Source organism: Chiloscyllium plagiosum, chromosome 13 (assembly GCF_004010195.1).
Source record: "Chiloscyllium plagiosum isolate BGI_BamShark_2017 chromosome 13, ASM401019v2, whole genome shotgun sequence".
Taxonomy (NCBI): domain Eukaryota; kingdom Metazoa; phylum Chordata; class Chondrichthyes; order Orectolobiformes; family Hemiscylliidae; genus Chiloscyllium; species Chiloscyllium plagiosum.
In genome coordinates, this window is record NC_057722.1 from 35,410,266 (window position 1) to 35,429,019 (window position 18,754).

An 18,754-nucleotide genomic window follows, 5' to 3' on the forward strand; every position below is an offset into this window, starting at 1 on the left:
TGGAAGTACTTGCTTTTGGAGCACGACTCCTTCATCAGGTGGTAAGGAGCAGCGCTCCAAAAGCTAGTGCTTCCAAATAAACTTGTTGGACTATAACCTAGTGTTGTGTGATTTTTAACTTTGTACACCCAGTCCAACACTGGCTTCTCCACATCATTGCTTTGTATTAACCTGCTGGGTGATGCTCAGTTTGGGTTCTGCCAGGGCTACTCAACCTCGTGAACTCACTACTGCTTTGATCCAATCATGGACAAAAAAGCTGAAATCCAGAGATGAAGAAAGAGCGGCTGCCTCGACACCAAGGCTACATTTGACTGAGTGAGGCATCAAAACTGGAGTCAATCAGAATTGGGGAAAATTCTCAGCTGGTTGAAATCATACTTTGCACAAAGGAGAATGTTTGTAGTTGTTGAAGGTCAGTCATTTCAGCCAGAGGACATGTCTGCAGGATTTCCTCAGGATAATTTGCATCCCTCCAGTATAAGCTCAGAAATGGGGATGCACAATCCTCAGATACTGAAGCAGTCCATTTCAAAAAGCAGCAAGACCCGAACAAATCCTGGCTTGGCCTGACAAGTGGCAAGTAACATTTGCACTACACAAGTGCCAGGCAATGATCATCTCCAACAAGAGAATCTAACCAATGTTCATTGACATTCAGTGGCATTACCATCACTGAGTCCCCCATTATCAATATCGTGCAGATTACCACTGCAAAGAAACTGAACTAGATTAGCCCTGGAGACAAAACAGCAGGTCAGAGTCTAGCAATCCTGCAGCAAGTAACTCATCTTCTCCCTTCCCAAAGATTGCCACCATGTACAAATCAAGAGTGTAATGGAAAACTCTCCACTTGCCTGGATGAGTGCAGCTCCTACAATAGGCAAGAAGTCGACACCAGGACATTTTACTGGCACCACACTGACAACTGTTCACTCCATCCACCAGTGACACATAGTAGCACCAGTATGTATGTACCATCTATAAAATACACCACAGGAATTTGCTAAAGTTCCTGAGAAAGTACTTTCCAAACCCACCACTACTATCATTTAGAATGGCAAGGGCAGCAGATACACAGGAACACTGCTATCTGCATGTTCCTCTCCAAGGTACTCACCATCCTGATTTGGAAATATTCACTGTTACTGGGTCAAAATCCCTCCCTATCAGCATTGTAGGTGAACACATACCAAATGGACTGCAGCAGTTCAAGGGCAATTTGGGATGGACAACAAATACTTAAATGATGGCCTAGCTACTAAAGCCCACTGCCTGAATGAATTTTTAAAAAGTACTAATGTCACCTGATTGAATCTCTGAAATATCACCTGACCACACTACATCCTCAATACATCAGCTGATGAAACCGTTGTTTCCTCTCATCATGACTGTTCCAGTACATGTCTGACTGGCCTCTCATATTCTAAGGTCCATAAAAGTGAGGTCATCAGACTTCTGCTACCCATGTCCTTACTCACACTGTTTACCTATCACACTATGTTCTTATCTACATTGCCTCCTGCTCAAGCAGCACCTCAATTTTAAACTTCTCAAACTTGTTTTCAAATCCAAGGTCTCACCTCTCTCTTCATTTTTGTGATTTCCTCCAGAGCTACAATTTTTCAAGATATCTGTACTCTTCAAATTCTGGTCCTTGAGTATGTCCAATTTTAATCACTCCATCATTAGTGGCTATGCTTCAATTGTCTGGAATTCCAGCCCTAAACATCTTTGCTTCTCTATCCCTTTCTCTTCCTTTAAGGTGCTCCTTAAAACCCATCTCTTTGACCATGCTTGCTGGGAGTTGCCTCATGTGGTTAGGTGTCATTTATTTTGATGAGGGTTCTATGAAGTCCCTTGCAATCATTTACCAATATTAAATGCATTATATAAGTTCACATTGGTATTTTTGTTTGGTAGACTTGCAGAAATTTTAAGTTCACAAGGATCGCCCAAGATAGTTCAAGTTATGATGTTCCTGTGAGTCTGTTTTATAATGCGAGATCAACGTGGATATTAAGTAAATCATATAATTGTATGGATAAATATTAGCATCAGGACATATAAGAAATTATCTCAAATCGACTGAGTTAGCTTAAAAGCATTTAACACTATTTCCTCTCTTTCTTTGTTCCCTTGTCTTTCTATTTGATCTTATTATAAGGATGTATTTAAAATTATGGTTCTTGTTGCTTTGTTGTGTTTCACTTTGTTCTCTGTCTGTCTCCCCTTTTGTTCTTTCTCTAGACTGATTTAGTTCTGTTCAAGCAGTTTTTCATTAAGTTCTCCCTGTTCTGCTTCAGTACAAATGCACTGCATGAACCATTAGTTCAGCAGACGTATTCACCAAGTCAGCATGGATATTTTCTGAGCCCAGTAATGATTTAACTTGGCAGCACTATTGCAGCACTGTTCAACCACAGAGGATTCAGTGTGCAAGTTGTTGTTGTTTACTGGCTTAGTTGTCTCTTGCTCTTTTAGTAGCTCAATGTCTTATGAAACATGCATGAGAAAGGGAAAGACAATTCATCATATATCCTTCATTAACTGTTATTATTGGCAGCCAGAGATGCTGATTTAGGCCTTGAAATGAGAAATTTCTATGTAGAATAATATTGCCCTTACTTAAAGGAGTTGAAATTATTCAAAGAATAATTTGTTTGACATTATTGGCATAGAGAGAAATACACATTGTATTGTCGTACACTCAAGATAATGGATGGCTGACAGTGAGATACAGATAAGAAGCTCAATCTAGTGTTCCAGTGATGTTATAAACAATTCAAGTAAAAATCAAAGCAGTATTTGCACACCAGAAGAACTGACAGATTGAATTAAGGCATTAAACTCACACCAAGAGAACTGTTATATAGTTAAATGTTAAGTTTAAAACAATGCCCTTTAAAACACAAGGGTCTGTTAGGATCACACCAGCCATACCCAATGTAGAAGACCCTACTGGAGTTTGTTAGGACAATGAGAAATGCAACTCAGTTACTCTACACAACTGGAAAATCTAATTGCTGCACACAAGCCTCTGTTAATGTGTCACAAATCCTTTGAACCATGTGAATGGGAGCTCCCACCATGATGGTTCCCAATCTTTGACAGAAATGGTCTCGTGAATAATAGTTGGATGCTTTGACCCTTTCAGGGGTGATCAAGAAACTGCACAGCTGGCAGGGAGGGAACTGGCACACCTGAGTCTTAGCCTTTATCTGGGAGATTTCATTGAACCCCTTCTAGAGTTATGACCGACATCCTGTAGAAAATTCATTATTATTTCTGAATACATTCTTGATCGGATAGACTGAGGAGTGGCAGATAGAGTTCAATTTAGTTACTGTATATACTCATGTATAGGTCAAGTTTGAAGACTTTTTTTAAAGCTGAAGTTAGGGGGTTGACTAATACACAAGGTATTGTTTTCAAGGGGATGAAATTCATGCTTGGTATGAGTCAAAAAATGGACAAGCAAGAGCCAGATCTCCATATAAAATGACAAACAACAAAAGGAAAAATAATTATGGCTATTATTGAATATTTATCTACAAAGTAACTGTCTCCGTCCTGCCAGCTGTGGTAGAATGGTACAGTAGTCCCCTGTACCCACGGGGGATAAGTTTCAAGACCTACCACGGAAGCATATCTAAAGCTGTTCTGTGTATAAGCTGTATAATTTAGAATAAGCTGTTGAATTTTTAGAACTAGCTTGAAATGTAGGGTAATCCTAGGAATTGCCTTGATAGTTGTAGCAGATATTATTCGGCAGAAAGACTTGCAACTGAATCAGTCATATGATGGTATGCTGTTCTCAAATCTCTTGTACATTTTGTATTGTTTGTGTTTCTTGGATATTAGCAAAGTTAAAAAAGAGGAAAAATGGCCCCAGCTTGTACAAAGTGCTGAAACAATTATAATACTTTCATACTATATAGGTCAATATCTACAGTGGCTGAGTATAGGACACATAGTGAAGAAAACAGTTTGTACTCAAGTCCTGATTGTCATTTGCGTTTCATCTTCGAGTCGTAAGTAAGTTTTTAAGTACTGGCGAGAGAAAGACAATCACAAACAAGTCAATATCCATATGGTCATTTAAATGGGAAATTTACCCTCCAGGTAGGCCCCCGGTCCCTGGTTTTGGAACATTCCCTGTAATATGTTTGGGTCGCAGTAACTGAAACCGTGGAAACCAACTCCGCAGATTACAGTTTTTCAGAAAACCTGGAGTGGGGCATGATGGCTGTCAGACTGGAAGACCTGGAACGAAGCGATACGGCCAGCAGACTGGAAAGCCAGTGCGGAACGCAACAGGCAGGCACACTGACTCATGCCTGTTGATCTGTAACAATGAAGAACTAGGGTCGACTTATACATTAGATATATGAAAAATACAAGATTTTTTGGCCAAAATAAGGTGTCAACTTATACATGAGATCAACCTATACATGAGTATATAAGTACATGTGAGGTGTTGCATTTTGCGAAGGCAAATCAGGGTAGGACTTATACACTTAATGGTAGGGTTTTGGGGAGTGTTGCCGAACAAAGAGATCTTGGGGTGCAGGTTCATAGCTCCTTGAAAGTAGAGTCACAGGCGCTTCGGCGGGTCGGAGTGGACTTGTTGGGCCGAAGGGCCTGTTTCCACGCTGTAATCTAATCTAATCTAAAAAGAGATCTTGGGGTGCAGGTTCATAGCTCCTTGAAAGTAGAGTCACAGGCAGATATGGTAGTGAGAAACTCATTTGGCAAGCTTGCCTACATTGGTCAATACATTGAGTATAGGAGTTGGGATGTCATGTTCTGGCTGTACAGAACATTAGTTAAACCACTTTTAGAATACTGCATTCAATAAGGGTTCAGAAAACATTTACAAGGATGTTGTGGGGTTGGAGAGTTTGAGCTATGGGGAGAGGCTGAATAGGCTGGGGCTATTTTCTCTGGAATGTCGGAGGCTAAGGGGTGACCTTACAGAGGTTTATAAAATCATGAGGGGCATGTATAGGGTGAATAATTCCTAGTGTCTTTTTCCCAGAGTAGTGGAGTCCAAAACTAGAGGGCATAGGTTTAAGGTGAGAAGGGAAAGATTTAAAAGGGACCTAAGAGGCAACTTTCTCATGCAGTGGGTGGTGTATGGAATGAGCTGCCAGAGGAAGTGGTGGAGGCTGGTACAATTACAACATTTAAAAGGCATCTGAATGGATACATGAACAGGAAGTGTTTAGAGGGATATGTGCCAAATGCTGGCAAATGAAACTATATTAATTTAGGATATCTGGTTGGTAAAGATGAGTTGGATGATGGGTCTGTTTCCCTGCTGTACAACTCTGTGACTTTATCACTGTATTTAATAGATTTCAAAGACTCAATAATAATTCAATATAACTTTAAAGAATGGAATATTTTGCATGTTATGACCCATCTATTTTTTAAAACCATTTATTCAAGTAGACATGAATAAACAGAAAATCAGGAGTGGTGGTAAGAAGTGATAATAATTTTCCATTGATCAGTAATATTAATCTGTTTCTTTCTCTTGTTAGGAAATTAACTACAGGAGAGACAGAAAAGAAAATTCAGTTCTTAAGTAATATGAAGGTGTCATTAAAAGCCAGTTCCTGGACATCTGGGAATAACTGTGTTATATGTGTCCCTTGCATTTAAGCAATTCAGCTTTAAGGATTTCATGTACAGTGTGTGAACAATCTTGTGCCTCTTCCTTGCAGTTAGTCTTCTGTGAGTGTCCCAGTGGCACACAGAGAAATCAGCTGAACTGCTGTAATGTCTGTTTCATAAATTATAATGTGTTCTACTGTTTTTAGTAATCCCACAGAGTTAATCAATTCCTGGTGGGCAATTGATTATTAGACCATTATCATTAACATGATGTGATGAACAGGAGTAGAAAAAGTCATGTCAATGAGGCCTCTCAAGCTTGCGACAGGTGAAACACATGAGACAATCCTCAATGTCTTTGTTCACTTCAGCTCAGAAAGTGTTGAAAAATAAGTTTTCTGGAAAGTAGATGAATCTCAATTGAGAGATCAGAAATATAAGTGATCAATTTGTGTGCTGGACAGATATCAAGCAAGGAAAGGTCAAAGGCATATTATCAAAATGTTTAATTTCCTCGTTTACACTGGGACATAACAGACCTCCTAAGAGAATTTAAAGTGTTTAAACAACACTCAGAGCTAAGGTTTCTAAATTTGGTTGTGTCCGAGGCAGAAAGCCAAAGTGTTGAAATTTACTTAACAATTGGATACAAAGCTCTGCAGAAGAGCTAAAATAATCATCAAAAGATACCAATCACTTTAGAAGACCAATTCAGAGTCAGATGAAACTTCTGCATTCATTGACGAGAATTAATGTCATTTAGACAGAAGCTTACAGAATTTATAGATCACTTCATGAGCAGATGCAGAGAAAAGGGCTCATTATGTTATTGTTCAGACTGGAGTAAGCAAACAGATGGTGGAACTGTTGATCGTATTCACCCAACATAGAGCTTTTCCAGACAGACCTGTTAGACAAACTGAAGGCATATAGTGTAGTAGAGCCACTAAGGATTGACATGAGTACAAAGTAATCCTTTCTAATTGATGAAGTTTACAGGCCCTGGGTATAAACTTGACAATTGACACAATCAATAGAACACCCAAAAATAGCAAGACGCGGAAGAAGTGGCCTTCTGCGTTCATGAAGGAAATGCCCAGTTTTCAAACAATTTTGCAAATGCCCCCATTGGCCTTAAAGAGAACACTAAAGCAAAGGCTTGTGTAGCTTAGAAGAGGTGGGCACCAACCGAAACAGACCATGCTCAAGATGTATCTTCAAACCACAACAATGATCATCAGGCATCCCACCTGTGACGCAAACATGAAATGATCAATGAAACAGAATCTGACAATGTATAAAGCAAAATTTTTTCATAGTCTTAATCTTCATACTCATCACACTGTCAGAGGTGTTTGAAAAAAGCATATGAATGTTGTAGGTGCCACTTCTAGGTGAAGAGACCCTCTATGCAATTATGAAGCAATGGAAAGTAGCAGAGTCAGTCTCTGGAAGTCTGTTGGAGGGTTTTGTTGGAAGTGTGATCCAGGACTCAGGGAGGTGGATTCATAAAGAAAGGTGGATCTTTGAGAGTAGTTCTTGATCCATGATATCTACATGCAGCTTTAATACCAGTGCCCTTATAAAATACCCAACTTGAAGGAGGTCAATTTGCAGGTGCAAAATTCTACTCAAAACTTAATGCCAAACATGGAACAGTATATCTTGAGGTGGAATCCTAAGAGCTCACAAAAATGAATGAAGAGATGGAAGAGAAAATTGAAGCTGGATGAACTACAAGCTTTGTTTCATTAATCCAGTAAAATAATTGATTTACAGTAACAGGGCTGAAGGAATTTGGATGTAGAATAGATCAGGCTAAGCAGGAGCAATTATAGAAATATCAGAATGAGCTGAAAGCAATCTTGGGGAAAGTTATGTTCAAAAACAGGTGGGGATGCACAGTGCACACAAAAAGAAGCTGCAAATCACTTATGAAATAATCTTTTCAGAAATAAATGCCAGCAATAATGCTCTGTGGAAGAACTCAAACAGGATGTAGAGGAAACCAACAACCACTGGAGCAGCAAGTTTAAAAGGTCCTGCCTTCAAAGAAAGCAAAAATGAAAATAATATTGGAAAGGCTGGATACCTATTGGAGCTGGTTATGAAGCATAAAATATACTTGGATTACAGAAGATAAAAACCTCAATAAAAACTAGAAACTTCAAAATGAGCTGCAAGCTCTTAAAGAGCCAAACAGTAAATGTCAAGGAAATTTGAACAACTTAAAACAGTTTAAAGAAAGTCAACAACTATCACTGATGACAATAGCAATAGCATATCCAGAGAATAAGCGGAATTGCGGGATCGAGATGTATCAGCAAATTAAGTATACACTATCAAAAATCATGGAATGCTTGTTATTGTTAATAGTTAAACTTGCTTTTAGAAAGGAGCTAATTATTTCATGATGTAACATGCTTTTAAGACAATACGCATTTAAGGACTTCATGTGATGTGTTTATATAACATTGCATCTCTGCTTAACGTTTATTATTTTGTAGGGATGTAAAATACACAGATAAATACCAGTTGGTTTGTTGTCATGTCTGTTTCATAACTTGTAATGTGTTTTGCTGATTTAAATAAATGAACCATTAATTGATTCCTAATGAGCAATTAATTTTGAGGCCATTATCAAAAATCTGTTGGGAGGATGTAAAAGAAAAGTGGATTCTGAGACAATACTTAATGATTAGTATTAGCTGAAGAAAATATTTCAGATGAAGATCTGAAATTCTCACAACTGCACTCACTGAGTGATCACAATACACAGGATTTCTTAGTAACAGGATTTGTTCAATAGTTATTTTCAAGCTTTGTTTTGTCCAATAATAGTAAGAGGACGAGATATTGCAGAAGTGTAGAGTGTATTGTAGCAGAATTTATCAAAGCATAGTTCTAGTGCACTTGAAATAGTTCCCTATGCATGGTGGAAGACAAGTATAATGCTGAAGTTCAGTAAGATCATAAATGGAACTGACAAGATAGACCACAACGGTTGGTTCCATCCTTCTACATCTTATAAGTACAAAGCACAGCATGATCCTTTAAGGAGGTAACTGAAGCCTTATATTTTACCATATCTTTACATATATTTTAGTAGCACTTACCAACAGCAGCAACATCTTTTGTTCGTTTTCCATTTTGGCTTAATACAGGGCTGTCACGGTAGTCATTTACACACCTAACAACAACCAAATAGCCAATCTAAAGAATGAATTACCATTCCATTAATATCAGAAAATGATATGTCAATGAATGCTCCTTAAGGAAATGTTCCTTCAGCCTTTTCCCCAATTCTTTATCTTGTGTTCATGGTGAATTGGCAAGTGCCATAAATACATTCAGTCATATATGATTGAAAACCTGTACCCTTACATGTGTTATATATGGATTACTAGGTTACTGTTGAACAACATATGAATTAGGAGCAGGAGTAGGCAACTCAGCCTCTTACACTTCTTTGCCATTCAATAAGATCATGGCTGATCTGACTACTCTACATTCTTCCATATCTTTGATAACCTTTCCTAGCTTCCAGAGGTATCAACTGTGGCTCAGTTGGCAACACTCTTACCTCTGACATACAAGATTCTAGGTCACAGAAATGAAGGATAGCATTCTAGTGGATGACTACAGATGATGTAGAACATACCTGACCCATGGAAGTTGGATTGCATTCTGAAGCTGAATAATTAGAACTATGTCTTTTAGAATATCTAAACATCAGGGCAGAATATCTGTCCTGCTTCACTCATTGCATTTACATGAATCAAACATCTCAGAATTCAACAGTTCTGATGTTGTTAGTTTAAATGATAGGGAATATTGTGGGGAAATGAGACAGGAGTTTTTTTCAAAATGGAATGCTCAGCCTTACCGCCTAGTGCCAGAAGAAATCATGTTGACCACCACTTTAAAGAGGAGTACCAATTCAATGACTGAGGCACCTCCCAAAATGAGAAAAGATATCTTCAAGTCAGAGTCTCATTACATCAACGAGCCCCTGATGGATTTTAACTTGGACTTGAGTGGGAAAACCCAGATGCCAGAAGAATGCAGAACAGCAGTTTTGGAGAGGTTAAAGAAGCCCACCATGAAAAGTGAAAATGCTTCCTTTCTGTGTCCTGAAGAAGCAGAAATGTTTTTCTAGGCTCCCTTTTCTCTGCTTTGAGAATGTTCTGAAAACATCTCACATGTTGGTAAGTATACTGCTGATGCTGGCCAGCAGCCAAGTTTTTGTCCTTCCCTCCACTGAGCTGTCCCTTTCTGCTGGTTTTGAATTGGCAAATTAGATCCCGGAAATGATTAAATGCATCTCAAACCTTCAAGGAGTTAAAATTGACACCATAATGTCATCCCATTCATGACTTCTATATATTATCCCTTCGTGACTCAGCTTTAGAATAAACCATCTCACTGCCAATTGTTGTAGCATTCAAGGTAAACTGTCTGGCCAACAAAAGGTTTTTTGACTTATGGGTTTAATTTTTATGAAAAGTTTTTAAACATTGTTAGGGAAAGCTTTGGTATAATACACCAGACACATGGTGAAAGTGAGGACTGCAGATGCTGGACAGTCAAAGTTGAAAAGTGTTGCACTAGCAAAGCACAGCAGGTCAGGCAGCATCCGAGGAGCAGGAGATTTGATGTTTCGGGCATAAGCCCTTTATCAGGAACACATGCTGGTTCTAAGGACGAAAATTAGCATTGTGTTTTCCTGGGGCTCTTATTACCATAGAGAATGCAGATGTTGTTAGATGAGCTCTGCTGAATATTGTGAATGTTGTGAGAGGAAGACCTGGTAGCATCAGGGCCTTCAAAGGGCAGGGGAACTTAAAGCCTCAAAAGATCTTCATTGTGTAAAATAAGGGGTCAAGATTCTGTAGTGTCAGAATTTAATAAGTTGAATTTTTTTTGTGCCGGCAGGTATGATTCTCATGTTGAGAGTCTTCCCATTCATATAAAGGTTCTATCCCTAGTGAATGGGATGAACTAGAACATGACAAGCTGCAGTCCAGCATGTCTGCAGTTTGCTTTGCAGGAATCTGGTGAAAGTGGGGTCATCTTTGTGGCAAGTGGTAAGTGGAAGAACAGAAAAAAAAGTGTTAACTGTGGAGATTGGTGGTACATGAAAAGGTGTTGGTTGAATGGGGAGACTTCACCTTTTGTTATTTCAAATGGCATGGAGCAGTGTAAGGTCAAGGACTAGGGCAATTACTGTTTTGTTGTAGAAAAACAAGTAATACCATATGGTACAGGAAGAGGATATTTTGACAACCGGAAGCGGCAGGGACAGACCACTATAAACACTGGAGGAAACATCTAAGAAGCGCTTCGCAGGAGGCTCCCAAGCACTGATGATGTCGCCTAGCCAGGGGACGAAACGTTTGCAACAAAAACTTCCAGCTCGGTGAACAGAACCACAACAACGAGCATCCGAGCTACAAATCTTCACACAAACTTTGGTATTTTAACTGTCATATTTGCAATGCAGTAGCAAATAACTGACTGCAACTCCCATGTTTTCTTCACATAGCCCTGCATATTATTTCTTTCCAGATAAAATTCTAATTCCCTCTTAAATGCCTCAATTGATCCTGTTTCTATCACATTCTCAGACAGTTCATTCAGAATCCCAACCACTCCGCCATGAGAAATTATTTTTTCTCAAGCTGCCATTACTTCTCTTGCCAATTATCTCAAATCTGTACCATCTTAATTTTGAAACTTCCACTGATGGGAACAGTTTCTGGCTATCTTCTCTGCCAGATGCCTCAATGACTTTGAATAGTTCTATCATGCCGCATCCCCCACCTCCATAAACTTTCTGAACTCCAAAGAAAACACTCACAACTTCTCTAATCTGTCTAGAATCATAGAATCCCAGAAGTCCAGATAAGAGGCCATTCATCCCATCAGGTCTGCCCTGACCCTCTGAACAGCATCTCACCCAGACCACTATCTCCATAACCCTGCATTTCCCATGGCCTATCCACCTTGTCTACATATCCCTGGATGCTATGGGGCAATTTAGCATGGCCAATCCACCTAACCTGCACATCTCTGGTCTGTGGGAGGAAACTGGAGTACCCATCAGAAACCCATGCAGACACTGAGAAAATGTGCCCACAGAGACAGTCACCAAAGCTGGAATCAAACCTGGGTCCTTAGTGCTCTGAGACAGCAGTGCTAACCACCTTCATCTACAAAACTGAAATTCCTCATCTCGGGATCATTCTTGTGAATACAACTCTCACTGATACCTTCAAATCTTTCTTAAAGTGTGCTATCTAGAACTGGATGTAATGTTCCAATTGATCCAAAACTAATAATCTCTTCAAGTTGAATGTTACTTCCTTGTGAGTAGTTCACACAATTTACTTCATCGACTACCAAAGAGATTTCTAGTTGTTTTCCATCATATTGTTGTATATAAAGTGTAGTGCCAAATGATTGGCACGTATTAAACTTCTGGTACAATCACAGAAAAAGCTTCTAGTGGATTTTATTTTCTGAGGCATGCATTGTATCACAAATTATTGAATCATATAGAATCTCAACAAAAGCTCAGCTAAAAACACTTAAAAACTCTGGGCATCAATAGACCTTAGTTACCAGGGCAAAATATGATGGAAATCCTGGAGCTGAGAGAGTGAACTGTGAACTCTCAATTGCATATGGACCTTTTGGTGATTTTATATTCTTGACAGTTGAGTGCCTGCGGGTTCTGCAGCAATTTTCAACCATTGCATCTTTGAAGCTTCATGCCATTAGCTTGAAGTAAAAACATGTATTAACTTATTTGTAAGCTCTGCAGTGTAATAAATTCATTTTTTTCAGTTGGTGATCTATTCAATCCTTGTTGGCCAGATGTGACTGAGCATCATTTTCAAAGCTTCAGACTACACAGCATTGACTATTCTACAGATCTTTATTGCTGGAACAGCACAGCAGGTCAGGCAGCATCCAGGGAACAGGAGATTCGACGTTTCGGGCACAGGCCCTTCTTCAGGAATGAGCAGAGAGTGTCTTCTTCAAGGAAGGCATCCTTGTAAGAGGATTAGCAGTAGGTTGAAATCTTCGAGGAGAAAGTGAGGTCTGCAGATGCTGGAGATCAAAGTTGAAACTTTATTGCTGGAACAGCACAGCAGGTCAGGCAGCATCCAGGGAACAGGAGATTCGACGTTTCGGGCACAGGCCCTTCTCCATAGCCTACTTATAATGACCCAAAAGTGCCCTGGCAGTTAGCTGTAGGAAAGTGTAATTGAGGCTAAATGAATAGTGAAATTGGAAGTGTTGGAAGAGGGTAAGAAAGGCAAAGCTGAGAACAGAAAGCCTAGATTGGAGAGTAGGAGTGACAGAAGAACAAATCAGATAAATTAGTGGGAGAAATTGTGGAATCTAGATGACTTTTAACATGGCGCATTGAGGCCTTTTCGATTCAATTTTATCTTTTCTGGTTCTGAGCAACACTGGCAACTTAATTCTAATTAATGCTAAATGTGAAAATAATGCTCAAGGAAAATGCGACTCACGACCGTACACCACTAAAATCTAATTATAATTTCATTTGGGCAGATATCCAGGGTTTAATAGAAATTACATCAGAAAGTTGGAACACTTGATAATATTATCAGGGACAGCTTATAGCAAAGTCCTGCTTTATTTTTCATATTGATTCTGAATTTGTCTACAATAACAACTGAATATTGGACACTATTCAAAGGGAAATTATGGTTCAGTCTTTCTAAGAGATCAACTGATGGAATAGTTGAAAACTACACGTCTGTCTTAATTCCAAGAATTCAATTATCTACAATCACACAATCAGCATTCAAGACATTGAGTCTGTTCTTGTTGCCAATACTTAAAGTCTAACTTGATGATTGCATTGTTTCTTTGTTCGCCCTATTTGTGTCAGTGGGCAGTTCGGTAATGTGACATGTTTGGTGCTCATGAATAAACCAGCTTTTAATCTTGTAACTTTAGCATCTACCAGCAAGGTGAGACTTGCAAGGATAGTTGTGACATTTTAATCGGTGTATTCTTTTATACCCTAACATGATTTTTATTGCTGCATTCAATATTTTGTCTGCAATGATCAAACAATTAGGAGCTCTTAATCTATATTCTTCTCAGGAAGGAAGGACTAAGCAAATTCTGAGCAAAGGTCACTGGACCCGAAACATTAACTTTGATTTCTCTCCACAGATGCTGCCAGACTTGGTGAACTTTTCCAGCAATTTCTGTTTTTTATTTCCTGATTTGAAGCATCTGCAGTGCTTTCAGCTTTTTTTATTCTATATTCTTCTACATTGTATTTTGATGGATGTTCAACAGACACTCAAGATCAAGTTAATCAATTTAACATTGCATCACCATAATGAAAGTAACAATCCTGTTAAAATTTTATTTTAGATTAGATTCCTACAGTATGGAAACAGGCCCTTCAGCCCAACCAGTCAACACTGACCCTCCAAAGAGTAACACACCCAGACCCATTTCCCTCTGACTAATGCACCTAAAACTACAGGTAATTTAGTATGGCCAATTCACCTAACCTGCACATCTTCATGGGAGGAAACCAGAGCATGCAGAGGAAACCCACGCAGACACAGGGAGAATGTACAAACTCCACACAGACAGTCGCCCAAGGCTGGAATTGAACCTAGGACTCTGGTGCTGTGAGGTAGCAGTGCAAACCACTGAGCCACCATACCAGAATCCTTGTGAAAAATAAATGCACTGCTAATTTGAAATTTCAGGCAGAGTTAAAGCTTTCAGGCATAATGCTGCAGTCAGCATATGCAGAGGAGCTGAGTTAGATTAAATTCAGTACAGCAGAAGTTTTGCTTTCTATAAAGATTTGGATGAGATCTTGAATGTTTAAGGTATTACTCGTGCCTTCCACCATGAAAGCTGATGCAAAGTAATTATTCAGTTCCTTGGCCATTTTCTCGTTCCCCACTACTATCTCTCCAGTACCATTTTCCAGCAATCCAATGTTCACTTTTCCGCTCTTTTATACTTTATATATCGAAAGAAACTGTTGCACTCTTCCTTTATCTTACTGGCTAGCTTACCCCCATATTTAGTAATCTCTCTCCTAATTTTATTTTGTTTGCCTTCTGTTTTGTCTTTGAAAGCTTTCGAATCCTCAGAGTTCCCACTGCACTTTGCCACTTTATATCATTTCTCTTTTGCTTTTATGTTATACCTGACTTCCCTAGTCAGCTATGGTTGTCCCATCCTCCCTATATAAGCCTCTTTTTCCTTAGGATAAATCTCTGTTGTATCCTGAATTACTCCAAAAATCTATTGCCATTGCTGTTGTACTGTCTTTCCTGCTGGGCCCGTCTCCCAGTCAATTCTACCCAGCTCCTCACTCATGTCTGTGCAATGGCCTTTATTCAGCTGTAATACTGTTACTTCTGATTCTAACTTCTCCACCTGAAATTGCAGAGTAAATTCAATCATATTATCATCACTGTCATTTTCAGCTCCCCTCATCTCGTCTGCCTGCATAAGCAGAAGGGCCTGTGCCCGAAATGTCGAATCTCCTGTTCCCTGGATGCTGCCTGACCTGCTGTGCTGTTCCAGCAATAAAGTTTCAACTTTGATCTCCAGCATCTGCAGACCTCACTTTCTCCTATTCTACAGATCTTGTCTGGTATGCACTGGGGTGAGGATTCAAGCTGTGAAGTGTTTTCATTCAAAACAAAAATGTCATCCTTGTAACTCTGCCATAAGGCCTCCTCCATAAAAAAACAAAAGTTCTTCCACTTGATTGAATGGGTGTTCTCTGGCATTCCCATGCAGAGGGCAGAAGCAAATAGAACATAACTTGAGACATTATATACAAAGCCACACTCCCAACTTATAAGAAAACAGAGCAGAAAAGTGCTAACTGCTTTGAGGCAGACACCTCTGTGATGGAACTTCTCATTGAAGCCAAGCAGTCTGCCTTCATTAATTACAAGAGAGATCCAAGTGAGAAGACTCAGCATGCACTAAGTGCCACTTGAAGTAAAGTCCAAGTAAATGCTTTCTGATGCATCAATGACAATTGGTTAAAACTCTTGCAGAATATCCAGGTGTCTTTTGGCAGAGGGAATGTTAGAATCATGTATGAAAGGATTCAAAGCGAATAGGTCCAGTAGCAAATAAAATCATTGATTTAAAGTAGAGGAGGGGGAGATTTGCACCAACTGTGAATGACAGTTGGAGTTGTGGTTGGAACAATACCCTCAACTATACTCTCGGGAGAACACTGTCACTGAGGAAGCTAATCAATGCCACCGAAAGTCTGTCATGACAAAGCTGCAGGTGAAACCTCAGTATTGATGTGCTGGCTTTGGCAAAGCTCTAGCTATAGATGCCACACCATCTGAGGGCGTCAGGCACAAGAAGCATACTCTCCGACAGCATCTGTACAAACTTCTGTGTCTCTGCTGGAAGGAGGGGTCAATGTCCAGGATCTGCATGATGTAAAGATGGTCCCACTGTGCAAGATCAAGGATACCCACAGACATAACAAAAACTATCAAGGCATCTCCAGACTGAAAAAGTATTTGTTAATGTTGCCCTTGTCAAACTGCAGACCTTGACTGAACCCATCTATCGTGAATCTCAGTGTGGGTTCAGATGGAAGATCTACATTTCACATCGTCACATCAGTCTAGCAGCTGCAAAGGAAATGCCATGAACAGAGGACAAATATGTGGTCTTCATCACTGTCAACAAGGCATTTGAGCATGCGAACAGTGGCAGTCTATTTCAGCTACAGGAGAAAATTGACTGTCCACTGAAGCTGCTCAATGTGATCTCCTCACTTCATGAAAACTTGATAGGAAAGATCAGCTTTGAAAGCACAAAATCACAACCCTTAGAGATCTATAGTGCGATCAAATAGAGTTGTATTCTGGCACCAACATTGTTTGGCATATTCTTCTTTCTGCTTTGCTATGTCTTCAGGTCATTTATAGAGTGCGTTTATTTACATATGAAAACCGACAGAAAACTGTTCAGCCTTGCATGCCAAGTCCTCATCAGAGAGTTGCTCTATGCAGACAGTGCTGCACTGACATACTGTACAGAAGAACACCAGCAACAGCAAGTGGACATACTCTGTCACATCTGTAAAGGATTTGGTTCAACCATCAGCATCAACAACAAAAATGTCACGGTGCAGGGTTCAATCACTATTTATTGGCATTTACAATGCGATATAGGAAAATATTGATAGCTTTACACACCTAAGCTATTTAATCACCAGCAATCTCTTATTTGATGCTGAAATCAAAAGATAAATCACTGGAGCGGCAGCTATTATTTCCAAGCTGGGTAAGAATATGTAGTGAATAATGACCTGATTGAAAGTACCTAACTGTAGGCCTACCAATCCCCTGTGCCCTTAGTCCACTCTTCTACAGGGTTGAGAGTGGACAAATTATGTAACTAAGCAAGAGAAAGGGCTGAAGAGCTTAATCTTTGCCGTCCCAGACATTTGCTTGGCAAACAAAAAAAATCTGGTTCACTAATGGCCTTTAGAGAAGGAAATCTGCTATTCCTACCTGGTCTAGGTTACATGTGACTCCAGACCTACAGCAATGTGGTTGACTCTTAACTATCCTCTGGGCAGTTAGGGATGGGTAATATATGCTGGCTTAGCCAGCGATGTCCACGTCCTGAGAAAGAGTTTTTAAAATTTTTTGTAGGACAAGGCCACCCACAACTTTGAACCAAACTCTTTACAGATGTGACAGAGTCAGTCTATTTTCCATTTTGGTATGTTGTGATAGTGGGAGGGTTAAACACTTGGAAGGTAATAAAAATTGAAACACCAACTGATAATATCCGATTATTTCAATAGCAATGATATTTCTAAAGTGACCCAGATATCACCCATGATTTTGTCACCTGTGGCTCTCAGGTCATTTAATAACAGAAATTTGCAAATTTTTCAAAAATCTGTAAAAAAGAATTGCTGGAAAGACAAAGCAGGAGAGCCTGCCAAATACGATTTGCTGAACATTAATGTGCCTTTTCCACAGATGTTGACTGACTGTGTATTTTGAGATTTGCTGTTTTTGCTTTCAGGAAATATGTTGTTCCATTTGTCTATGAGCTTTCAACCATAGCCTATCAGGTCTGGAATGTTGCTGGGGCCAGGACAAGCAGACAGATAGATATTAGGACTATGACTGTCGATAAAATGTTTGTTCGTAACCCTGCACCATAATTTTAATAATGTTTTTTTCCTGGCAGGAGGTTACCAGGAAGTGACTTTACATTGGTTTAGTTTTACATTCTTGCAATAATCTAAACTTATTTCTAGCATTACAGGCTGATGAGATGAAGAAGAAAATTTACACTAATATATTAAATACCTTCCTTTATCTTAATTGACCTCCTAATCCAGCAAAAAAAAGCTGGTCAATTTTGGTTATTTATTTATTGGTATAGTTCAGTGGTACAGTATGTCCCTTAATCATTTTTTCTTCCTTTTTTGTGTGTAGGTTGTTCGTGTTGGAACAGCTCAATACCTTCATTTACCTGGGAGCCTGTCAAAGAACATAATGATCTAAGAGAAAGGTACTTGTCCTGGCTTGTCATGTTGTAAGAAATCTCCTACTTCTTCTTTATGAGAGAGACATTTTTCAACTGGGAGTTTTCTCTTGACAATACCTTATCTCATTTTCTTTGTCTTTTGAGAATAAATGTACTAATTGATGGTGCTATGCATTGCATGTTCTTTTTGTCTACTATATACCATACCTGTGTATGATTTGTTAGTTGCTTTGTATCCCTTAAATACATTGAACTATTTGATCATTGTTTTCTGATCCATCCTCTAAAGTTTTTTTTTCCTCATTTGCCTATATTTGTCTTCAATTTTTGAAAATATTTAACTTGCCTATTTAGAGCTTCAGAATAATCAGAAATAAAGATTCCTCGCTACTTCTATCACACATGAAACCACATGGGTCCATTAATCCACTCTTGTGAGAGTACAGACTTACTCACTTTGCAGACACAAAAGACAGAAAGCGGGCTCAAAGAACTCCCAAGACCCCACTAATAATGTGTCTTCATCTTCTTTATGTTGCCAAGAAAATCACCA